General features: G+C 40.9%; 1 protein-coding gene across 3 annotated transcripts in view; it reads right to left on the bottom strand.

Moving 5' to 3' along the window:
• Positions 1-26,969, bottom strand: part of rnf216 (ring finger protein 216) — a 220,346-nt gene that overhangs the window by 181,820 nt on the left and 11,557 nt on the right. The window lies entirely within an intron of this gene.

The raw sequence follows: 26,969 nt of genomic DNA, 5'->3' as shown, positions 1-26,969 counted from the left end.
AAGTCAACAACTTTGTTTTCAATGGGATTGAGCATCGAGTGTCATCAGAATTGCAATACTTCAGGGGAATGGAGAGCATTCCATCACATTCCTGATTTGCACCTTGCAAATGGCAGACGGGCATTGGACAGTCAGAACGCAAGATACTTGCCATAGAATTAACTGCTTTTGGACTTTTCCTTTTGTCGGTCATGTTAAAATTGTACACAATGTTGGTTCAGCCGCATTTAGAATACTACGTACAGTTCTGGTCATCACATTACCAAAAGGACGTGGATGCTTTGGAGAGGGTGCAGAGAAGGTGTACGAGGATGTTGCCTGGTATGGAAAGTGCTAGCTTGAAGAGAGGTCAAGTAGGTTAGGCTTGTTTTGATTAGAAAAAAGGAGATTGAGGGGGGGACCTGATTGAGGTCTACAATATCATGAAGGGTATGGACAGGGTAGATAGAGATAAGCTTTTTCCCCAGGGTAAAGGATTCAATAACGAGAGGTCACACTTTCAAGGTGAGGGGTGAAAAGTTTAAAGGGGATACATGCGGCCAGTACTTTACATAGAGGGTGGTGGGTGTCTGGAACGCATTGCCAGTAGAGGTGATAGAGGCAGGCACAGTAGATTCATTTTAAGACAAGTCTGGACAGATGCACGAGTAGGTGGGGAGCAGAGGGATACAGATGCTTAGGAACTGGGTGACAGGTTTAGACAGTAGATTTGGATTGGCTCAGGCTTGAAGGGCCGAAGGGCCTGTTCCTGGGCTGTAAGTTTTCTTTGTTCTTTTGTCCACAGTACTTCGAAGATTGATCCAGTTCAGTTGTGGTCAACGTTAGTCCGCAATATTGATAAAGGGGAAGGCCATGCTAAGGAATGCCAAGGGGCAATTGATGGATTCTCTCTTGCTGGAGATGGTCATTCTTTGGGATGTGTGCAACGCAAATGTAACATGCCACTTATCAGTCCAAGCATCAATGTTATCCAGGACTTGCTGTACATGAACACAAACTGCTTCAATATCTGAGGATATGAGAATGATGGTGAATATTATGCAATTATCAGTAACCATCAACAATTCAGACCTTATAATAGAGGGAAGGTTGTTGAAGAAGCAGCTGAAGATACTTGAGCCGAGACACTACCATAAGGAAGTCCTGCAGTGATATCCTGTGACTGAGGTGATTGAACTTCAACAACCGTGACCACCTTCCTGTATGCTAGGTATGACTCCAATCAGGGAAGAGTTTCCTCCAAATTCCCACTGACTCCAGTTTTGATACTCTTTGATGCCACATTCAGTCAAAAATACCAAGTTCAGCTCTTCTGTCCACGTCTGGATCAAGGTCTATTATTACAACTAACCCTGGCAGTACTCAAACTGAACATCAATGAGAAGCTAATGAAATACCTTTGACAATAGCACCTTCGACAACATCTTATGTTATTTTTCTGATGACGAGAGCAAAGTGACGGGGTAGTAGTTGGCCAGGTAGAATATGCCTAACCTCTGTGGACTTGCAAATTTCCACATTCTGTGTAGCTGCTGGTATCCTAACCATATTGTAACAGCTTGGCTAGGAGCACAGCTAGCTCTGGAACATTTCTCCAATACAACTACTAGACTGTTGACAGGGCCAATAGCCTTTGTAGCATTCAGATACTTGTGCTATTTCTTGATATCACATGGAATGAACTTAATTTGCTGAAGGCTGGCATCTATAATGCTGGGGGTTTAGATACACTGAAATGGATCACCCACTTGGCACTTCTGGCTGAAGATGTTTGTAAATGCTCAATCTCCCCCTTGGATGTGGTGGGCTCCCTGTTCATCGAGGATAGGGATAATTGTGCATACTCCTCCTCTATTGAGTTGTTTAATTTTCCACAACATACACAACTGCATGTGACAGGACTGCAGAGTTTAAATCGAATCTTAACTCGGTCTACAGCACGTTGCTTCCACTGTTCAGCTTCCCAGGATAGCTTCTCATTTTTAGATATGCTTTGTCCTGGTAACGCTCCAATTCAAATAAGTTTGGTCTCCTTGCTTGAAAGCAATGTAACAGAGGGATATGCCAGTTCGTGAGGTTACAGATCATAACGTCATTAATTCTGCCGCTGATGGTCCATAGTCCCTTGCAGTTTGCAACAGTTTGATCTGATCAGCATCTATCCCATTTAGGACAAGAGAGGTGCTAAATGGAGAGTGACCTCATGAGGAAGACAAAATTTTGTGACCAGAAGGACTGTCTAGTTATCACTCTCACTCATGCAATCATGACGGAGAAAAAATCAAGTACATACTTTGCCTTCTGTTTATTATCTCATCACTCAACCATGAATCCAGTTCTGCAGCTATGTCTTTTAGGGGATGGCCAACCCAATTTGTGGTGTTATTGAAACACTGTTGTTAGCAGACATTGCAACCCCGACACAGGAGTAGATTCTGGACCCTCACCACCTTCAGTCTTTCGTCAAAGTTGTGTTCAACTTGATTACATAATGTCTGTCAGCAAAGTGAGGGTGGTAGGTGTCCATCAGCAGGGGGTTTCCTTGTCTACAACTGATGGTGTCATGAGACTCCATGCTGATCATCAATATTGAGGTATACCACTGCGCCACCATCTCTAATGGGTCCTTCTTGTCAGTGGCACGAAGCAATGGTGTTTGAGATGGCTGGATGGTATGATTTTGAGTACAACTCGATTAGGTTGTTGCTTTATTGGTCTGTGGGGTAGCTGTCCCAATTTTGGCACAAAATCCATTAACATCTGGGAACACACCAGGACAAAAGGGCTGGGTATACTTTTGTCACATCTGGTCCCTAATTTAACGCCAAATGTGAAGTCTGGCTTTGGTATATTAGACCTTCTTCTGGTGGTTTGACACTAACAAGGTGCTTGCTAGACCACTGCAAACAGAATGCATGTAGCGACACATGTAGGCTAGCCCAGAGAAATATGACATCTTCTTCCCTAAAGGACAATGAACTAGATATAACTTTAAAACACTTCAATAGTTCCACGAACACATGGTTGATATCAGCTTTCAAGTCCAATTTAATTAAATATAAATTCATCAGCTGCCTTGGTGAGATTTGAACTCATGACTCTGGATCATTAGTTCAGATCTCTGAATTACCAAATTCAAAACAAATTATGTACATGCAGGGAATCAGAAAGAAAATAAGAATGCTAGAAATACTCAGGAGGCCAAGTTGTACTTGTGGAGACAAAACTTTAAAGATTTCTATTCTGTATAAGATCACTGTTGAGTCTGCAAAATATGAGAGGCAGTCATTTTTTTTACCTCTGAATCAGTGGTTCAGTTATACATCGACTACACTTTCCCTTAAACTAGAACACGGGTGTGCTAGTAAGAGTAAAATTCTAATTTGAATAGCGGGTGGGTTGAAATGACTCAGGTACAAGCTAAATACCAGATTTGACATTAGATTGGAAAGGGGAGAACAGGGAATGTTATTGAACGGAGAAATGGATGAGAAGGAAGAAAGAATACAATTTGTGATTTAATGGGAGTTAATTTAATGAGACTGCAAGTTGCACCAGGGAGACCACAACTCCAGCCCAGTGGGGCAGAATGCCTGTGATATCCAGCAAGCAACTTCAGTACAGATGTGTGATACTTACATTTGTCAATAAAGTGAGTGACTGTTTTTGTTTGTGCAGCAATTAGAACTCAAACAAAGTGTCTACAATTAATTTAATGTATCATTTCAAAAACAAAATATGTAACATTTTTCAGCATTTATATTCCCTTCTGTAAATGTAGTAGTTACATCTCATTTGTTCATGTGCTCATTGTTTATGCAAAACAAGCAACCGAATGCTGTCCATATCTACAGTTTTAGCTATAAAGCCTCATCTATGACCACAAAAAGTAGAACATATCGGCTTGCCTCCCATTGAGTCTGTTGTCATTTAAAAGGATCATGACTTATCTAATCATTCTTAGCTCCACTTTCCTGCATTTTTCCCTTAACCCTTGATCTCCTTAATGATTAAAAAATGTCTATCTCAGCTTTGAATATTTTTAATGACCCAGTCTCAACAGCCCTTTGCAATAAAGAATTCCACAGATTCAAAATGGGTGACTCCTTATTCTGAAATTATGCCTTCTAGTTTCACAAAGGGAAACAACTTCTGAGAATCTAGCCAAACAATCTTACATGCTTCAATAACAGCATCGCTTATTGGTTTAGAATCCAGTAAACACATGACCAACCTACTCGATCTCTCTTCATTCAGTTACTCTTCCTTTTTATTTGCTGAACTTGTATGCTTGCTTTGTGTTTCATGCATGAGGACTCTCAAATTCCACTGTGAAATTCTCAGCCCTCTGTTGTCTTTCTCCACAATATCAATATTGAGGCCCAAGTTTCCTGGCAAATAACAAAATCTTACATTTTCTCACATTATATTCATCTACCAATTTCTGGCTCTCACATTTAAAAATGTCGATATGCCTCTGTAAATTGTATGTCATCCTCATTTGCCTTCCAACCTTTTTGTTTCAGCCACAAACTCAGTGATAGTAAATGCACTTCCCTTATTTAAGGCATTAGTATATATTGTCAATAATTGTGGCTTCAGCACTGATCCCTGTGGCACTTCACATTGCCGGTTGCCATCCTGAAAATGTCCCCTCTATCCCAACACTATCACTTCATCCAACAGTATTTGAGCAAGTTTCAACTTTCCTGTGCAGATTTTGCCAATATTTCTACAGTGGTTGCTTTCAGAAATCCGTGCGTCCGTGAATTCCTACTCCTAGAAAGATTCATTATCAGGAAACATGAGAAAGCTGGAAGATTTGTCAAGAAAGCTGGAAGCTCAAAACCAAATGTAAACAGTTCCCTTTTCAGAAAACGTTTTAGGCAGACTCAGGCAATGATTCTAAAAACAAGGTTGACCACCTCAGTTTGTGTTGCAACTTTAAAGAAAAAGCTTATGAAGTACAGATCAGAACTGAGTGAAGCAAGGCCAAGTGCTTAACTCTGACATTTTGCTAAGTGGGGAAGTTTCAGGAGCTGACCTCTTTGTAAAATCCTGTGAAGGTTGCACTTAGCAGTTAACATAACTAAGAGTTACCCAAAGTTTCCTTCAGTCTCAGTGATAAACCAGCTCTGTGCTCAAGGTAGCTGCAGCTGGTTAACTGATTAGCAGTTGGAAGTGGTTGAAATAAAAAAAAGGCAACCATTAGAACTCAGTTGTTGATGACGATCAACACAGTGATGCATAACAAGTAAGCTGAAGCTAACAGTAACTGGAACAATCAGCCATTACCTGCTGTAATAGTTTTTTAAAGTAAAATGAACATGGATGAATCTAGGAACTGGAGTAGGCCATTCAGCCCTTCACACCTGCTCAGCCACTAAAAATCAGAACTGATCTGTTGCCTAACTCCATATGCCAGTCTTAGGTCCATATCCCTTGATTAATTAAAATTTGTCTCTCGTATTCATATTTAATAATTGAATTAGCATCACCCACCATTTGAGTAAGAGTTTCAAACCTCCACTACTCTGTGAGTGAGTGCTTTCTAACATCTCTCCAGAATGGCCCAGCCCCAATTCTTTGACTATGCCGCTGGTTCTAGAATCTTCAACATGTGGAAATAGTTTGACTTTATCTCTGGAAGGTGATCATGAAGCCATTGCCGACTGCCGGAAAAACCCATCTGGTTCATTCATTGAATTTAGGAAGAAAATTGCTATCCTTTCTTGGTCTGGAATACGTGACTCCAGACCCACAGCAATGTGGATGACTCTTGAATGTTCTTGGAAATGGACGATAAATGCTTGCCTAACCAGCAACACCCTCAACCTGAGAATGAATAAAAAATATCTACCCTGCTTTTCCTTGTTAATACCTTGAAAACTTTGATTAAATAACCCTTAACCTTCTAAATTCTAGAGAATAAAGGCCTAATTTGTCTAATCTCTCCTCCTAACTTAACCCTTGAGGCCCAGGTATCATCCTTAACCAGCCTGCGTTGAATACTATCCAACAACAAAACATCCTTCCTGAGGGATGGTGCCCAGATCTGCTCTTAATACTAACTGGGGTCTAACTAGAGTTTTGAATAATTCATCCCTTCCAGCCTTTTACAAATAAGGCCAGCATTCCATTAACCTTGACTATTTTCTGCAGCTGCTTGAGGCATTTCAAACAGCTATGCACCTGAGCACCCATTCCCACCCCCAAGTCTTGGTGGATGTCTTCTGTATTTTACTCAGATCAGTGTTTTGAGGAGGTTCTGCACTGCTGTTGCCTAGGGATCAGGCTACATGTAGAAGAGGAACTGGATTTTTAGAAGACAGTTTTGAAAGACTCTGCATGTAAGATGACATACATGCTGACAGGACTGCCAAGCCAATTTGCAAAGCCCTAGCTGTATTTGTAAATTTGTGTGTAATTTAAACTTTGGAATCAAATGCAATTTGTTTGTTCATTTATATTTAACCTGAGTTGATTCTGTGCTTTAGAACATAGGTGTTTATTAAAGATAGTGTTTAGCGATTGCTTGTTTGACTCTTAACATCGGAAAAAATCCTTTCGAATTAAATTTTGATTCCTGTGACTTGAATCTTTCAGTTAAAAAAAAACTGGGATTTTGGATTTCTTTCAAAAGATGTTTCTAATCTCAATCAAGATCATAACAAAATTGAGGGTCCATCCAGGATTGTATTAAGTTGCATTTACATGAAGAAGCAGACAGGAAGGGAAGGAAGAAAACAATATTTGTACAAAACCAACCAATGGAAATAAAGCAGGATGGTGGGAATTTTTTGACAACTTCAGCAAAGGGCAGCACAGAATGGGTTGAGGACCTCACACAAACCAATGTGGTTCTATCATTGGTAACTCCATGGCACTGAACAAAGAATATGTTATCCTGCATGGCCTTCCAACACTCTGCTTAAATCAAAGGTCATACATCATTTCTACTTTTCAATAGTTCTTGCCCAGTCTTGTAAAATATGACCACCACTAAAATTTGCACTTCTTAAAAAGTAAAACTTTCAAAAATCAAGGATGAAATAATTCAGTCACTATTACTTGAAACCATTCCACTGTATTTTTTTGCAATATCGACCCTGGTGGTGTTTATTGCTCCTTTAAAATTTCTATGTAATTAAGAAATCAAACCTTCATGGAGAAAAGAAAAAGATTGATGCCACTGAAGAGACCGAGTACCGCTGTTTCGGTCTCAAATAGCTAGAAGTCTTCCACGAAAACATCAAAGTAAATTTTGGTCAGTGTTAGTTTCCTCGAGATCTAAGTCTTTTCAATTCCTCAATCTCGAGGAAGGAAAAACAAATGTAAGGCATCATGAGCAAATCACAAAGTTACAACAACTGTTCTGGAAGTAAAACAGACCCAAGCTTTAGTAATGCAAACATCAGTATTTTTGAGTTGGAGACAACTAGGCCACACTCTGTCTTAATGAGGAGGCAAGTTTCATCCACATGCTTGCCATCTGGTGTTTTGCAGCCACCTCAGGTGGTCTACTATACACTTTCAATCAAAATGTTACAAACTCCTTAAGTTCTCTAAAATATGGAAAATTTATATTCTCGCAAGCACTGAGCAAACTCATTCTTGTTGTTATCATATTGACATGAACCCCCACATGGATAAGGCTTTATGCATTTAATGATTAGTTGACACAGCAATGTGCAATTATATTTTCGGCATCCATCCGTCTCCATGTGACTCCAGCATGTTGCTTGTTCCAGCAACCTCCACTGATCACACTTGCAGCTCTTAAAGCCTTGTGAATAGGCTTCAAAACAAGACCACACCCAGTATTCATGATTTGGAGATGCCAGTGTTGGACTGGGGTATACAAAGTTAACAATCACGCAACACCAGGCAATAGTCCAACTGGTTTAATTGGAAGCACACTAGCTTTCGGAGCATCGCCTGATGAAGGAACAACGCTCCGAAAGCTAGTGTGCTTCCAATTAAACCTGTTGGACTATAACCTGGTGTTGTGTGACTTTTAACTTTGTAAACCCAGTATGTAAGCTTAGCCAGAAAAGTAGGATCAGCTGATGAGGTGTATCATACGTTTACTAAATTTTTTGTCCATGACAGGGCTATTTCAAATTGCCAATTCAATTGTCAGAGGGCCAATAGACAGGTGACTTTCCATTTCAGAGCGAGGCTTATCCAATTGCTGCAAACACCAGTAATAAAACACAGAGCATTGAACCACTCACACATCCAGTCATAAAGTGTACTGATATCTGTCTCAATTGAGCTGCTTGCTTTTTTTAAAAACCTCCACAAAAGTTTTGACAGTAACTCGTCCATTGTGAAATACTTAGAAATGATTTGACTGGAGAAGGTCTAAAACAAAATCCAAGATTTTAAACGTTACTTCTGCTTCTCCTTCCAGAAATGCTGACAGACCAGCTGAGTTTCTCCAGCATTCTGTGCTTGTTCCACAGTTCTAGCACCTGCAGGACTTTGGTTTTATAGTAGGCACAGAACGCAAGTGCATGCAAATTGCTGTTATAACCCAATGAATTATAATAACCGAAAGCTGTGTTTCAACATTTTCCCTCCATGACCTCATTTCAAGGCTCAAAAATCGTCATAACTGCCCAAGTGAAAACTTTGAGACCTGGGCAATGTGAGACTGAGAGCCTGTAACTCAGATGGAGATTCTCACAGCCATTACTGCCTCAGAACTCAAGTCAACTTGCAGTCTGCTCCAATTCTGATCCAAAGGTTTCAAAGTAATTCATCTTGATACGTTATTTTTACAAGTCAAAAGTTCTCAATTCTACATAGTTGACAGCATGTCATCACAATGAGATGCAATCAGGGAATAATGAGTTCAGTGAATAAAAATTTGGACATATTGAAATGTTTTTGCATTATCGCTACCTAAGAGCACGTTCTCAAATTTTGTTATCTCTCAGGAGATTCATACGTAAGTGATTGACACTGGCTTTATGGTCAGGCATTGCTATGGATAAATTTCCCCCATGTAGCAGCGAAATGACTCTAATAACGTTTTGCTTTCCACATGATGACTTCTCTGATTTGCACCAATTCAAGAGGCAAAACTGACAAAATCTTTTGCTGCTTATTTATAAAGTTCCAGCCTGTATTAGGATAGAACAAGGTCACCCAAGTTTCCACAGATATGGTGCTGCCTTAGATGGCAGTTCAAAGTTTCCTGGTCTAATGTTTGAAACCAAAAGAGAAATTGTTGAAAAAGCTCAGCAGGTCCAGCAGCATCTAGGCAGAAATCAGAGTTAATGCTTCAAGTCCAATTACCCTCATTCAGAACATAAGTTTGAAAGTGATTTTTGTTACATTCCAGTACAAATTGTACACATGTGAAACCCAGATAATTAGCACTCATTGCACTAGTTCCCAGATGCTCTAAGTTTAGTCTTCACATCAAACATGCACACAGAGTTTCAGGCCATGCCTAACTTTCAACTTCATATACTAATTAGTTTGCATACATTCACGACTGCAAATATCAAACAATGGTGATTTTATGGCAAAAACTGGTCAAGGAAACAGCACCAACAGCCCTTCATAAACCGCAAATCACAGAACATTTAAATGGGACAAACGAGAAACTAAAAGAAGGACTAACGAGAGCAAATTACTTGGAATTTAAATCTAGTAAACAGAAATCAATAGCAATAACCTATTTTGTAATAAAAGAAATAAACACTGCTGTATTTCACCATAGATTGTGGTAATGATCTGGAATGGTGTCCACAAGGGTGGCAAAACAATGAATGATTTCAAAAGGAAATCAGATAATCAGTCAAAATAAATAAAGTTGCGGGGCTACATAGATCAAGCAGAATGGACTGGATTGCTCAGTGTCGCGCCAACAGAGATTTGGCAAGGTAAATGGACTCCATTCATACAACAAGTAATACACAGCGCTTCACCAAAGGCCCTTCCATCACTGCATAATCACTAATTTTGGAAAACTCAACTTTTCTTTCATGGCTAAAATTATTCCATCTCAACACAAATATGGGATTGTACAAAACTTGGAGAAACAATGTTCTGGATTATTGGTGCTGGAAGAGCACAGCAGTTCAGGCAGCATCCAAGGTGCAGCGAAATCGACTTTTCGGGCAAAAGCCCTTCATCAGGAATAAAGGCAGTGAGCCTGAAGCGTGGAGAGATAAACTAAGAGGAGGGTGGGGGTGGAGAGAAAGTAGCATAGATTACAATGGGTGAATGGGGGAGGGGATGAAAGTGATAGGTCAGGGAGGAGAGGGTAGAGTGGATAGGTGAAAAAGGAGATAGGCAGGTAGGACAAGTCATGGGGACAGTGCTGAGCTGGAAGTTTGGTCCCCACCTCACCCTAGTTCCAAACTTCCAGCTCAGCACTGTCCCCATGACTTGTCCTACCTGCCTATCTCCTTTTCCACCTATCTACTCCACCCTTTCCTCCCTGACCTATCACCTTCATCCCCTTCCCCACTCACCCATTGTACTCCATGCTACTTTCTCCCCACCTCCACCCTCCTCTAGCTTATCTCTCCACGCTTCAGGCTCACTGCCTTTATTCCTGATGAAGGGGTTTTGCCCGAAACGTCGATTTCGCTGCTCCTTGGATGCTGCCTGAACTGCTGTGCTCTTCCAGCACCATTAATCCAGCATCTGCAGTCATTGTTTTTACCTTGGAGAAAAAATGGCAGAGATTATCCATTCTAAGGATAGTCGAGAATCAGACAAACCCTGACCAAATACATCGAGTCCCAGTGAAAATCCCAATACATTGATTAGACATAAATTGCTCAGGAAGCTTAAACTTCTGACAGACAAGTGCCCTGCATTCAGAACTCTATGAATAAGACTCCAACTCTGAGTCAGAGACTTTGAAGGAGTCCAATGCTCGTAACTTTTCTGGTTAACTATCCAGGTAGAGGTTTAAAACCTACTCTATTTCTTAAGTATTAAGCCCTCCCCCACCCATCAATATCCAGTCCAAGCCACCCCGACCTTACGTGACTTTCCACACTCCCTTCGCTATTCCCAACCCACTCTACCCGCTCATCCACCTCCTGATCACCTAACCATTCACTCACCTAACATCTTACCTCCTTACCCAAATGAATTCTCTGTTGCTTAACAATTTGACTTTAAATCTCGACCATAATAAATTGCAGGAAGGTAAATCAATCATTTGATTTGAAATAGAAATTCCAACCAAGTCACAAGAATGGGATCAAGGTGTTTATTCACAAGATTAAAAAGTTACAAAATTTAAGCCCTGTGTGATATTGCTAAACATTCATTTACCAAATAAACAGTCTTCCACAACTGTTCATTTACATTTCGTAGTTCAGTACAAACCTCTCTCCCTTCCTATACAACAACTCATATTGGGGAAAACCAGCCTTTATGTGCATGCTCCAATGAGCATTAGATATTTTATCTCTGCAGCATGTGCTGGTTCATTCTGATAATGTTGTAAATGGAATTTCGCTATCACTCTAAACCTTAAAATAAAACCCTCATTTTAAGTTTTCGATTAACAAATCTACTCCAATTCTTAAATAACTTAAATTATCCTAGTTATTCGAATTTAGAGTGCAATAGGATTATATATAATTAATGTACTAAGCGCACAGTATTAGAGGAAATACCATTGCTCGCCCTTCAAGACTGACAGTATCAGAACCATCTCCAGATAACCATTCATGTATTGTTCCAAAATGTCAACTTACATCTCAAATAATTTACTTGGAGTCAAAAAAAATCATAAATAAAAGAATCAATTGCTCTTTGCCACATATCGTCTTCAAAAAATTACGTTTAAAGGCATTCATTGTAACATGAATACTGAAACGTTTAAAAAAAAGACTTGCCCCCATGTTGTGAACAGTTGCAAGTTAAAGGTCTTCATAATCGGAATTGTGACCATTTAATTTTCACCTCAACTTTTCATGATTTTAATTTATAATTTAGATGGGTTCTAACTGGAATACATTTAAGGCCACATTTGTTGAATCAAACTTTGGGCGGCACGGTGGCACAGTGGTTAGCACTGCTGCCTCACAGCGCCTGAGACCCGGGTTCAATTCCCGACTCTGGCGACTGACTGTGTGGAGTTTGCACGTTCTCCCCGTGTCTGCATGGGTTTCCTCCGGGTGCTCCGGTTTCCTCCCACAGTCCAAAGATGTGCGGGTCAGGTGAATTGGCCATGCTAAATTGCCCGTAGTGTTAGGTAAGGGGTAAATGTAGGGGTATGGGTGGGTTGCGCTTCGGCGGGTCGGTGTGGACTTGTTGGGCCGAAGCGCCTGTTTCCACACTGTAAGTCTAATCTAATCTAATCAAACTGTTTTCCACACTAATGCACTTTCAACGCATAGCTGAAATGCTATTTTCTTGACTTTGGTTTGAAAACAGAGCTTTTTCAACCAAGTTAAACACCCATATTATGTATAGACCACTAAGTTCGTCTCAAGTAAGTTATATTTTCCATTTTATGAATCAATAAGGGAAATTAGGCTGTAATGCTTAGCATGAGATCCACTCAAACTCACAAAAGAATGTTAGCTGTATGGCATTACTAAAAGTGGCAAGTCTGTTTGTGGTCTCAGGATTTGTTGAACTGCCAAGAATTACAAAGACTGTAAAGGGTAGCAATAGAAAGATTTGTAAGGTCTATCCAAGGGCTATGAAAACAGCATGGGTTATTCCTCTCAGAGAAAAAAATAGTGTGACAATTCGCAGAAACAATAAGTGGACTTAAGCTAATTGATCTTTTAAAATTCATACAAGGGACATAGGTGTCACTGGCAGTGTCAGCATTTAATGGTGGTCCCTCATTTCCCTTAAGATAATGGACTGTCTTTTTCAACCTCTGTAATCCATGTGGCCTGGGTTTTCGTCTGGTGATGTTTGGGAGGGTATTCCAGGAGTTTGATCCAGTAATTGGTAAGCAATTCAAATCAAGATGATGAGTGACTTTGATGGAACATTGGAACTAACGGCATTTCCTTGCAGCTGCTGACCTTTTCTTTGTCAGTGTTAGAAGTGGCAGACTCAAGAGGTGCTGAGAGTTAACATTTGAATATATTCTAACAAAAGCATTGTTTTCTGAAAAACCTTACATAGCAGAAATTTGGGGCAAATCAGCCTGGAGGATAACTGAAGCAAAGCAACTTAAAGAGTTAAAGAAATAAGACAAATATCGGAACATCATTTAAATTGCTAAGACTCTACCAAAGGTGACAAGTGTTTGTTTCATATCAATGGGCACTACCATTTCCTCATTTACACCCAGTGGTCTTATTTAACAACATGGCAAAATAAGCGACTAATGGAACATCACTGAACTGCTCTCCTTCTGCTGTATTCATGCAAAGTTTGCTGCAATGAATAAAGGTTAATACCCTTAGCTGCTCCGAAACACTGCAACATCTGCAAGCAAGATACTTGCCCACTGACACAAGAAAACAGTCAAGTATTTATTGCAATACAAATAAACGTTAGGTATTTTAGCAAGCATATGCAGCAAAGTCATTTTGCAAAAAGAAAGTCATCAGTACTCAATGTTTTATGGTTTACATCTCAGATAAGCAGATTTATTCAGTAAAGACGAACATATTTCAATGTTGTGTTTTTCTGGACGAATGGAATGCAGTCATGAAATGTGTGAAAATTTCCTCAATGAGACAAGTAGCAAGCAAATTAGTCTGCACAGATAACCAGCATAACATAATTTATATACATCTGGCAGACGCAAATGGAGTTTTTAAACAATTCAGAAAGTGCAACAGGTTACAGCAAGACTGAAAAGGTTTGTGAAGTCCATTCATTATAAACTAAAATAGTGGTACATTATTTTACAGTTTTCTAACCAAGTGCTTTTATATGCTTAAAATAATACATTTTAAACAGTTAAAACACAACTCTTTTGGTCATCCATCTTAACACCTTCAACCAGTTCAGTGTCAAATTTTGTCTGATTATGTTCCATAAATTTACGAAATTAAAAATGTGACATACATGCACTTGGATTTAGAACATGATTCAGAGCAGCCAGCTGCCAAGAGGTTAATTCTCAGACCATAAGACATGGAAGCAGAAGTAGGCCATTCAGCCCATCAAGTCACCGCTGCTATTAAATGAGACCATGGCTGATCTGATAACTTCAACTCTGGTTTCCTGTCTTTTTCCCACAACTGTTGATTCCCTTACTGATTAATTACCCATCTCAGCTTTGAATATACTTAATGACACAACCTATACAGCCCACTGCAGTAAAGATTTCCACACATTCACTTCGCTAAGAAATTCCTCCTTACATGAGTCTTAAATGTGAGACTGCTTACTCAGGTTATGCCCTCTGGTCATAGACTTTCCTCAAGGCCTTTGTTAGTTTTAATAAATCCTCTCTACATTTATACCCCATTCCATTGTAAACAAAAGCCAATATTCTATTTGCCATCCCTATTATTTGAACTTGGACGCTAGCTTTTTGTGATTCATGTATGAAGACTCCCAAATCCCGTCTTGTATCTTTCTGCAGTCTTTTTCCATTTAACTAATATTTAATATTGTTCATGCTAAAGTGCATAACCTGATATTTCCCCATATTATATTCCATCTGCCACATGATTTAACTTGCATGTATTCCTCTTCAGTCTGTTTCTGCCCTTAAGTGATTGTTTTTCATTTGAAACGTAACAATCAATTTTTCAATTGTTTTGCTACCTTAGACATGAATTTATAACATGAAGTACTCCCAAGTAGTCCACATCAGGATACTGAAGATTAAAATTAGGATTTACTTTGAGCTATGGTGCCACCAATTAGATTTGGAAAAGACAACAATCTGCAATCCTGGTGTATGGGAAGACTGAAGTGGGTGGTCAATGCAGGCTCTCTTGCAGTACTTATGAAGCAATTGGATAAGTACTTAAAATTCATGGGCAAAGAAGGCCAATTGCAGGTAAATGGGATTCATGTAGATTGGTGTTTGTTGGCCCACCATCTCTCTGCCAACCAAAGGGCCTGTTTCGAAGCTGTACACAGTATTCTAAATGAGGTCGAACCAATGTCTTGTACAATCTTAACATGACTTGCCAGCTCTTATACTCAATACCCCTTCCAATGAAGGCAAGCAAACTATATGCCTTCTTGACCACTCTATCCACTTGTGCAGCAACCTTCAGGGTACAATGGACCTGCACTCCCAGATGTGTCTGCCCATCAATTTTTCCCAAGGCTCTTCCATTCATTGGATAATTCGCTCTAGAATTAGACTTGCCTGAATGCATCATGTCACATTTGTCTGGATTGAAAGCCATCTGCCACTTTTCCACCCAACTCTCCAGTCTATCTATATCCTCCTGTATTCTCTGACAGGGCCTTATGCTTTCTGCTATTCCACCAATCTTTGTGTCATCTGCAAACTTGATCATACCAACAATGCCCTCTTCCAGATCATTTATATATATCACAAACAACAGTGGCCCCAATACTGACCCCTGTGGAACACCACTTTCACCTTTCTCCATTTCAAGAAACTCCCTTCAACTACTACTCTCTGTCTCCTGTTGCTCAACCAGTTCTTTATCCACTGAGCTAGAACACCCTGCACGCCATGTGACTTCACTTTCTCCACTAATCTACAATGGGGAACCTTATCAAATGCTTTCCTAAAGTCCATGTAAATGACATCAACAGCCCTTCCTTCATCTAACAACTTGGTCACTTCCTCGAAGAACGCTCTTCAGTCGGATTAGAAACTCTCCTTGATCACTCTTAACCACAGGTAGCTCACCCTTCTCAGAGTTGTTCTTTTTGAGCAGAATGTTCCATGTTACCCTTACCATCTGATTAGTTCAGTCAGCATGCAAATAAAAATCACCTATGACAACTGGGAAGTCTTTCTTACATGACACCATTATTTCTGAATTTATACTTTTGACTTCTTTCCATTGATATCGCTTGTTTCCACCCAAATTGATTCCAAATCACAATATCAGTACTCCTCATTGCACTGACATCTTCCTTTACTGAGAAGGCCAGTCACCACCTCCTCTTTGCCTATTCTTCTCCAATATCGAATATCCTTGAGTATTGAATTCCCAATCTTGATATCTCTGTGACATCAATTGAGAAAGTGAGCTGAAGGTGCTGGAGAATCAGACTTGAAAAGTGTAGCACTGGAAAAAGCACAGCAGGTCAGGCAGCACCCGAGGTGCGGGAGAGTCAATGTTTCAGGCATAAGCCTTTCATCAGGAATGAAGGAGGGTGTATGCCCAAAATGCTGAATCTCCTGCTCCTTGGATGTTGCCTAACCTGTTGTGTTTTTGCCAGTGCCACACCCTTTGACCCTTGGTATCTCTGTGGTCACATTTCCATAATAACTGTCAAGTCGTATTCAATTATTTCTGCTGGTGCAGACAACTCATCTATTTTGTCACAAATACCATTATTTATTCTGGTTCACAATACTGATGTACGCTTCTGGATCTATTTTCTACCCCTCCCTGTCACATTTTAGTTCATGTTCAACTTTTCACTCCTGTTCTCATCCTTCTTTGATTTTTTTTTAAACTTCTCATCAAATCGAACCCACCCTACCACTAATTAGTTTAAAACCTTATTGGCCCTTTAATTCAACAGGACAGTGGTCACACCATGGCTCAAATGAAACACATTCCATTGGAACTGCTATCTCTCATCCCAGTTCCACACACATCAGAACCCATTCCGTCCACACCAACCGAGTCATGCATTTAACTCTCGAATCTTATCTACCCGAAACCTACTTGCATATGGCTGGATAATTAGATTAGATTACTTACAGTATGGAAACAGGCCCTTCGGCCCAACAAGTCCACAATGACCCACCGAAGCGCAACCCACACAGACCCATTCCCCTACATTTACACCTTCACCTAACACTATGAGCAATTTAGCATGGCCAATTCACCTAGCCTGCACATGTTTGGACTGCGGGAGGAGCACCCACACAGGGAGAATGTGCAAACTTCAAACAGTCAGTCGCTTGAGGCAGGAATTGAACCCGGGTCTCTAGCGCAGTGAGGCAGCAGTGCTAACCACTGTGCTACCCAAATGGTCCAGAGATGTTTAGCTTTGTGGTTTTGTTTTTTAATTGAGCCTCAAGCTGCTCATAATCCCTCAGTAGAACCTCTTCCCTAGTCCTACCTATGTTATTGGTGAATATGTAGGCTACAACAACAACAACTCACTCCAAATTCCTCTCCAGCCCAGAAGAGATGTCCTGTACCTTGGCACCAGGTAGGCAACACAGCTTTTGGAAACCTGTTTCTGCCTGAGGGAAGATTACCTATGCCACTAAATGCACTATCCCCTATTGCTACTACTTTCTCTTTTTCTCCCTCCCCACTCTGAATGGTGCTCTGGACCACAGTGTTGTGGTCAGTTTGTTCACCCTCCCTGCAGTCTGTGCCTTTGTCCCACTAGGAACAAGAACCTTGCACCTATTATACCAAGAGTACAGGGCACCAGTTGGTCCTTAACCAAAGCTAATTCTTGGATCCCCATAACTGCCTCACTCATGGAGACTGCACTGTGTCCCAAGTATAGAGCAAATCTGATGCAATTAATCAAAACGGTTCAACTGCCTTATGAAACAGGGAGTTTAGTCAACTCTCCCTGATGTCTCATAGTATCTGCAGCTTGGACTCCATTCAGCAATGCTGAGTCAAAGTTCTAGCAGTCAACATTTGTTGCAAATGTGGTCACTGTGGATTCCATCTGCGTCCACCAGTTCCCATATCCCACAGGTCAAACACATCACCCGTCCTGTCAAATCTAACCTATTTAGTTACTTTGCAGGTTAAATATTTTGAAAATTAATTGCTTAACCGTACTCTTCTGCTTTAAGAATGTCTTTTGATTTAAGCCAATTGGCCAAATGAGACAGAAGTAGTACCTAATCATGCATTTGTGTCCCTCTAATGCCATGCTTTAGCTCTGACAGGTAGAAATAGGTTCAATTTTTTGGTCAGTCTCTCATACTCCTGCCATTCTTGTCACAGTCACGCTTCTCATTTTGAAGGAGCTATTTTCTCTCTCTTTTTAGGATGCTGCTGTCTTCACTTTCTCTCTCTGTTTTTAAAAGAACCTGTCTAAGATAGGGAAAGAACATGGAAATGAGGAAAACGATAGAACTTTGATTTTAATGAACAGTGCAGCAACTCTGAAAGATCATAGCCTGTTCTTATTTCAAACATCACTTTTGTTTCTTACTTATTTCAGTGAATTTAGCTGTTTATACAAGGCATTTGCCTTAGGACACAGACTGTTGCCTTTATGAAAATATTAAAGCTCCCAAAATGAGGAAAAAAGTTTAGAAGGTGTCAGCTTTTTATTAAGAAAATATATTGTATGAAGTAAAGAACCCAGTCCACTCTAACCATTGGGAATGTAAAAACTATGAGACTTGCCCTTCATGTATTATAACCAACAGTGAAGATTTTATCCTAAATGTGTTGTTTTGAAGTTAAGGGTACCATAAAGATGCATTGTGTGAAGCTAAAGCCTTAATCGTGTTCAGTGACAGTGAAACCAACAGGAAAGCCAATAGGAAAGGTTGGAACCAGGGAAGCCAATACAAGTCAGCAGCGCAGTTGATAACGAAGTTATAAAGTGACACTAGGGGGAGATCCAAGATGGCGGCAACCCATAGGTCCAAATCTGCAGAGTTTTGCCCAAGACTCGGGCAAAGTGGGGTACCCATCCTCACCCCACCTGCTAAATTACCTAAAATAGTTTGTTCCAGCATCGTTGGCCAATCGCATCAAACTTTAACAGTTTAGTGCTTTTTAAAAGACCAAGGGCAAAGGCTCTCACAGCAGACAGGCTTGGCCAGGTTTTCTTTTAATCTTTCAGCTCAAAAAGTAGGGGACTAGCCATTCTTATTTGGAAGAAACTTCCCTTCCAAATGCTAAGCCAGATAAAAGATTAGTCTGATGGTATATATTAACTAAAGCCCTAATATATGGAGAGGAATACGGGATTTTGAATCTTAATTGCCCCTGGGCACACCCTTTGAAATTTGTAATGGGAGCGTTCTCCAAGTTGATTGCCCTTGGGATGCGCGATACAGTTAAAATCTCCCCCTATAATTGTATCATTGACCCAGAGACGGACAAGATACCTCGGAGCTCTGCGGGAATACATTTGAGATCTAGGCAGCTGAGGGAGGTGAGGCTGGTAGATGTGTGGAGGTGTCTTCATCCAGAGGGTAGAGACTTTACTTTCTATTCTATTCCACATGAGTGCCATACCAGAATCAACATTTTTTTTATCCCCTCGACCCTTCTGAACTTGATCTTGTCTTGTAAAATAGGCAATATAATTATTTCTGACCATGCCACAGTATATATATGGAGGTTTACACCAGTGATGATGAGATAGGTTCCTGACATTGGTGTATGGACCCTTTTCTATTGAAGGATAGCAAGTTCATAAAATATTTTTCACAGGAATTTAAAACCTTCTGGGATATTAATTCAGGCACGGCCAGTAACCCTTCGACGATGTGGGAGACTTCTAAGGCATACGCGCGAGGCTTGGTGATCTCATATTCTGCGACCCGGAAAAGACAAAAGGGAGAACAACAGCGCCTATTTGAGGCTCGCCTGAAGGCTGATGAAATTGCGTACGTTGATAGGTCCTCCATTCCTAAGTAACAGAGGATCACTGTCCTTAGGGCAGCCTTGAATACGCACTTACTCAAACAGTAAAGAGGGAGATATTATTTGCGAAGCAGAGACTATCTGAATACGGTGACAAACCTGGCAGGTATTAGCATACCTTGCCAGAAAGAAAAAAGCTCCCCAAGCCATTACGTCTATTAGAGAAAACGCTGGTACCCTGACATATAATCGTCAAGAAAGCAATGTTCCCTTTAGAAAGTTCTGTTTGAATTGTATAAATCACAGGACTGTGAGGATAGAACGAGGAAGATGGAGTCTTTCTTTAAAAATCTGGGCCTAACCTCGAAGCAGGTGTGGATCTTGAATGCCCTTCTGGCAACCCAGGAAGTACAGGATGCGGTTAGGCAGCTTCAGAGTGGCAAAGTGCCTGGGCCAGACGGATTCCACACTGAATTCGATAAAGAATTTATAGGGAAACTGTCCAGGCCACTTATAAATATGTATAATTATTCACATAGTCAGGGCTGCCTCCCACCTTCACTGAGAGAAGCGAACATTTCTCTCATTCTTAAGAAGGAAAAAGCCCCAGATGACTGCTCGTCATAAAGAGCCATATCCTTCTTAAATGTGGATTTTAAAATTCTCTCAAAAATGTTAGCATTAAGACTGAAGAGTCGTACCATTCATTATAAAAAAAGACCAGATGGGGTGTATAAAGGGTTGCAGATCAACTAATAACATTAGAAGGGTCTTAAATATGGCACAAGCCTGTCAGCAAGGAGTGATACCGGGATTAGTTGTCTCCCTAGACACAGAGAAGGCATTTGATCAGGTAGAATGGCCATATTTCTTTTATATGTTGGAATGGTTTGATGTTGGAGAGGTCTTTACTAAATGGGTTACAGTATTATATAGTGATCCCAAAGCAGCGGTGATCACCAATGGTTTAAATTCGGATAGCTTTAGCATTGGCAAAGGCGGTCATCAGGGATGTCTTCTCTCACCATTATTATTTACGCTAGTGGAAGCTATACGAACTGACTCTAACATAACAACTCCGGAGATTTGATTGGACAAGCACAAAATTATTCTCAATGCCAATGATGTCCTCCTTTTCTTAAATGATCCTTCGACATCTGTGCCCCACTTAATTCAAGTGGTTAACTTATTTGCTATGTTCTCAGGTTACAAAATCAACTTTATGAAATCAGAGGCCATGCTGCTGGGAGGTCTTGCCAGTACATCCAATTTTCCAGATGGATTCTGTTTCCCCTTTCGGTGGTCACTTAGGTATCTTTATTATTCCAGCATTTGGTCAACTATGTAATGCCAATTACACACACTGGGAAGCTCTCCCAATATCCTGGCTAGATAGAGTGGCCTTAGTTAAGATAAATATTCTACCTTGTCTTCTATATCCTATGAGAATGCTCCCCTTGATGATGCTGGGACAGGCGCTGTGCAAGCTTTATGGTTGGCTCGGCTCCTTTATTTGGAATCATAGACGGCCCCTTATCAAATTAGAAAAGCTGCAGCTCGCACAAGTAAGGGGTGGGCTGGACTTTCCAGATTTCAGGAGGTCTGAAGTCTAATCTGAAATGAGCTCTCTATTATCTTATGTAGCTGATTGGGTCTCTTGTGACCCATAATCAATCAATTTGGTTAGATATCGAGGCCTCCCAAGCAAAATCTACTCATCAATCTACTATTTATGGACAAGATGAGAGTTATTATGGATTATTGTAAAAACCCTATTGTATTAAACACAGTTAAAGCCTGCAGGATAATGCGACAGGATGAGGGTAACCTACAAAAAACCTCCCCTTGTACCCCTATAGTGGGAACGTTGGGATTCCAGCCAGGGCTGATCGATGCTGTATTCAAAATCTGGGAGTCCAGAGGTATGAAGTTCACAGCACAGAATCAGATAAGTTAATTGTTGTTTTAAGTCTGTCCAAGGGAAAGGCTGCAGTAGTGAGTATAGTGGATTCTTTTTGATTATATGTTTTGGGAGAGAAGTCTCTTGATTAAACATAAAATATAAGCTATTAATTTAACCTGGGGCAGTGTTTGTAGAGGAATAAGACGGTGTTATTTTCTGGGTCTGTAGATTGTGAAGGAGCAAAAATGGCCTTCTGTAGAGTGATATGCGCTTCTTGTCAGATGTGGGAGTTTAAAGAGAGTTTAAGGGTTACTGCAGATTATATATGCCATAAATGCTGTTGGATGCGAATCTTATCAGATCAAGTGGATAGGTTGGAGAGACAGATAGAAGCGATGAGGAACAATATGTGATGGATGGCAGCTATAGAAAGGGGGAAGTCTCGGATACAGTCACATAGATGGGTTAACTCCAGGAAGGGTAAGAGAGGCAGCTAGTGCAGGAGTCTTTTCTGGATATACCCATTTCAAACAGGTATGCTGTTTTGGAAAATGTAGAGGGTGATGGATTCTAAGGGGAACATAGCACAAACAGCCAAGTTTCTGGTATTGAGACTGGCGTTAATGCAACGAGGGGGTATGGCAATTTCCAAGAGATCAATTGCGTTAGGGGATTCTGTAGTCAGAGGCACAGGCAGATGTTTCTGTGGCCAGCAGAGAAAATGCAGAATGGTGTGTTGTTTCCCTGGTGCCAGGATCAAGGATGTCTCAGAGAGGGTGCAGAATGTTCTCACCGGGGAGAGGGGCCAGCAGGAGGTCATTGTCCACATTGGAACCAACGACATTGGAAGGGAAAAGGTTGAGACTCTGAAGGGAGTTTAGAGAGAGTTAGGCAGAAATTTAAAAAGGAGGTCCTCAAGGGTAGTACTATCTGGATTACTCCCAGTGCTACGAGCCAGTGAGGGCAGGAATAGGTGGATAGAGGAGATGAATGCATGGCTGAGGAGCTGGTGAATGGGAGAAGGATTCACATTTTTGGATCATTGGAATCTCTTTTGGGGTAGAAGTGACCTGTACAAGAAAGATGGATTGCACCTAAATTGGATGGGGACTAATATACTGGCAGGGAAATTTGCTGGAACCATTTGGGAGGATTTAAACTAATAAGGTGGGGGAGTGGGACCCAGGGAGATAGTGAGGAAAGAGATCGATTGGAGATGGGTAAAGCTGAGAACAGAAGTGATTCAAACAAACAAACAAACAAACAAACAGTCAGGGCAGGCAGGGAGAAGGTCAGACTAATAAATTAAACTGCATTTATTTCAATGCAAGGGGCCTAACAGGGAAGGCAGATGAACTCACGGCATGGTTAGGAACATGGGACTGGGATATCATAGCAATTACGGAAACATGGCTCAGGGATGGACAGGACTGGCAGCTTAATGTTCCAGGAGACAAGTGCTACAGGAAGGACAGAAAGGGAGACAAGAGAGGAGAGAGAATGGCATTTTTGATAAGGGATAGCATTACAGCTGTGCTGAGGGAGGATATTTCTGGAAATACATCCAGGGAAGTTATTTGAGTGAAACGGAGAAATAAGAAAGGGATGATCACCTTATTGGGATTGTATTATAGACCCCCTAATAGTCAGAGGGAAATTGAGAAACAAACTTGTAAGGAGATCTCAGCTATCTTTAAGAATAATAGGGTGGTTATGGTAGGGGATTTTAATTTTCCCAACATTCCAAACACTGCCATAGAGTTAAAGGTTTAGATGGAGAGAAATTTGTTAAGTGTGTACAAGACAATTTTCTGATTCAGTATGTGGATGTACCTACTAGAGAAGTTGCAAAACTTGACCTACTGTTAGGAGAGAAGGCGGGGCAGGTGACTGAGGTGTCAGTGGGGGAGCACTTTGGGGCCAGCGACCATAATTCTATTGGCTTTAAAATAGTGATGGAAAAGGATAGACTAGATCTAAAAGTTGAAGTTCTAAATTGGAGAAAGGCCAATTTTGACGGTATTAGGCAAGAACTTTCGAAAGCTGATTGGGGGCAGATGTTCTCAGGTAAAGGGACAGCTGGAAAATGGGAAGCCTTCAGAAATGAGATAACAAGAATCCAGAGAAAGTATATTCCTGTCAGGGTGAAAGGGAAGGCTGGTAGGCATAGGGAATGCTGAATGACTAAAGAAATTGAGGGTTTGGTTAAGAAAAAGAAGGAAGCATATGTCAGGTATAGACAGGATAGATCGAGTGAATCCTTAGAAGAGTATGAAGGAAGTAGGAGTATACTTAAGAGGGAAATCAGGAGGGCAAAACGGGGACATGAGATAACTTTGGTTAAGGAGAATTCAAGGGGTTTTTACAAATATATTAAGGACTAAAGGGTATCTAGGGAGAAAATATGGCCCCTCAAATATCAGCAAGGCGGCCTTTGTGTGGAGCCACAGAAAACATGGGAGATACTAAATAAATATTTTGCATCAGTATTTACTGTGGAAAAGGATACAGAAGATATAGACTGTAGGGAAATAGATGGTGACATCTTGCAAAATGTCCAAATTACAGAGGAGGAAGCTGCACGTCTTGAAACGGTTAAAGGTGGATAAATACCCAGGACCTGATCAGGTGTACCCGAGAACTCTGTGGGAAGCTAGAGAAGTGATTGCTGGGCCTCTTACTGAGATATTTGTATCATCGATAGTCACAGATGAGGTGCCAGAAGACTGGAGGTTGGCAAACGTGGTGCCACTGTTTAAGAAGGGAGGTAAAGACAACCCAGGGAACTATAGACCGGTGAGCCTGACATTGGTGGTGGGCAAGTTGTTGGAGGGAATTTCTGAGGGATAGGAGGTACATGCATTTGGAAAGGCAAGGACTGATTCGGGACAGTCATCATGGCTTTGTGAGTGGGAAATCATGTTTCACAAACTTGATTCAGTTTTTTGAAGAAATAACAAAGAAGATTGATGAGGGCAGAGCAGTAGATGCGATCTATTTGGACTTCAGTAAGACATTCGACAAGGTTCCCCATGGGAAACCGATTAGCAAGGTTAGATCTCATGGAATACAGGGAGAACTAGCCTTTTGGATACAGAACTGGCTCAAAGGTAGAAGACAGAGGGTGGTGGTGGAGGGTTGTTTTTCAGACTGGAGGCCTGTGACCAGTGGAGTGCCACAAGGATCGGTGCTGGGTTCTCTACTTTTGTCATTTACATAAATGATTTGGATGAGAGTATAAGAGGTACAGTTAGTAAGTTTGTAGATGACACTAAAATTGGAGGTGTAGTGGACAGTGAAGAGGGTTACCTCAGATTACAATGGGATCTGGACCAGATGGGCCAATGGGCTGAGAAGTGGTAGATGGAGTTTAATTCAGATAAATGCGAGGTGCTGCATTTTGGGAAAGCAAATCTTAGCAGGACTTATACACTTAATGGTAATGTCCTAGGGAGTGCTGCTGAAGAAAGAGACCTTGGAGTGCAGGTTCATAGCTCCTTGAAAGTGGAGTCGCAGGTATATAGGTGAAGGCAGCATTTAGTATGCTTTCCTTTGTTGGTCAGAGTATTGAGTACAGGAGTTGGGAGGTCATGTTGTGGCTGTACAGGACATTGGTTAGGCCACTGTTTGAATATTGCGTGCAATTCTGGTCTCCTTCCTATCAGAAAGATGTGTGAAACTTGAAAGGGTTCAGAAAAGATTTACAAGGATCTTGCCAGGGTTGAAGGATTTGAGCTATAAGGAGAGGCTGAACAGGCTGGGGCTGTTTTCCCTGGAGCATCGGAGGCCGAGGGGTGACCTTATAGAGGTCTACAAAATTATGAGGGGCATGGATAGGATAAATAGACAAAGTCTTTTCCCTGGAGTCGAGGAGTAGAGGACATAGATTTAGGGTGAGAGGGGAAAGATATAAAAGAGACCTAACGGGCAACTTTTTCACTCAGGGGGTGGTACGCGTATGGAATGAGCTGCCAGAGGATATGGTGGAGGCTGGTACAACTGCAACATTTGAGAGGCATTTGGATGCGTATAGGAATAGGAAAGATTTGGAGGGATATGGGCTGAATGCTGGCAGGTGGGACTAGGTTGGGTTAGGATGTCTGCTTGGCATGGAAGGGTTGGACCGAAGGGTCTGTTTCCATGCTGTACAACTCTATGACTCTATCTCCTGTTTGGGAGATCTATTCGATGGGGAGCTCATGATGTCCTTCAAGCTGCTGCGTCAGAAGTTTCGGCTGCCTAGCAAGGACCTTTTTCAGTAATTTCAAATAGAAAATTTTATACAAAAGACGACCACATTGATAATTAATCCTTATAAACCAGATAGGGAAAGGAGCCTGCTTCAGCTGATGGGTCGGCCCTCTGTCAGTACCCTCTATCATTTACTATGTCATAAGGTATCGAAGGACATGGAACTGTTATATAAAGCCTGGAGTCAAGAATTGGGGATGGAAGTCTCCTTAGAAATGTGGGAGAATGTCTGGGAAAATGCCAGGAAGATCTTTATTTGTAACAGCACTCAGGGTTCAAATGGCACCTGAATAACTCGCAAAGTTCAAGGCAGGAGCATCCCCAATGTGTCCTAAATGCAAAATAGAAGTTGGCACACTCACGCATTGTCTTTGGACATGCCATAAGATCCAGAGGTACTGGGACAGAACAGTGAATGCCTTGACAATGATTTTGGGTACGGAGATTGTGTTGGACCCACTGTCTTTCCTCTTGGGCTCCCCAAATTTCTCCTCTTTGGATGTATACAGGAGGAAATTATTAACTATCCTTTCGTTTTTTGCAAGGAAAACTATTTTAGTGAATTTGGTATCCAAAGGTCCCCCAGGACTTGCAAATTGGCACAGAATAATCATGGACTATATTCCCCTTGACTTCCTCACAAATATGGTGCACCAAAAAACAGACTTATTTTATACAATATGGCAGCCCTTTTTGAACTACATTGACACATTTTTCGGCCATATTGTTCAAGGCCTTTGCTTAGCCGTGGTAATGGTTCTGGCTGGTTCGGGGACCCCTGGGAGGAGGAATCCCGTATCAATATAGGTTTTGTTATGACTGGATACAAATCTGTTTTGAATATGTATTTAGTTATTTATTTACTTATTTGTTTTCTCTGCTCCTTCTGTTTATTGTCGGTAATATATGATATCCTATTTTATGTTTTGGTTGTTTGTAGAATAGATTAGTTTTTCTTTTCTTTTTTAATCTTATATTGGTGCTATTATACTGTAAAGTGGAATACACTAGTTTGTACTATTTTTGTAATTTTGTCAAAAAATCTATAACTTCCACAAGCTGTGGATTTTTAAAAAAACCCTTAAGTTACCATTACCCACCCATGGAATTTTATCAATTTCTTCACCAGCTAATAAACAAGAAAGGTAAAAACCAAA

The sequence above is a fragment of the Hemiscyllium ocellatum genome, chromosome 20, assembly GCF_020745735.1.
Source record: "Hemiscyllium ocellatum isolate sHemOce1 chromosome 20, sHemOce1.pat.X.cur, whole genome shotgun sequence".
NCBI lineage: Eukaryota > Metazoa > Chordata > Chondrichthyes > Orectolobiformes > Hemiscylliidae > Hemiscyllium > Hemiscyllium ocellatum.
Note: the sequence above shows the minus strand (reverse complement) of the source record. Positions and strands in the feature narration are given on the sequence as shown.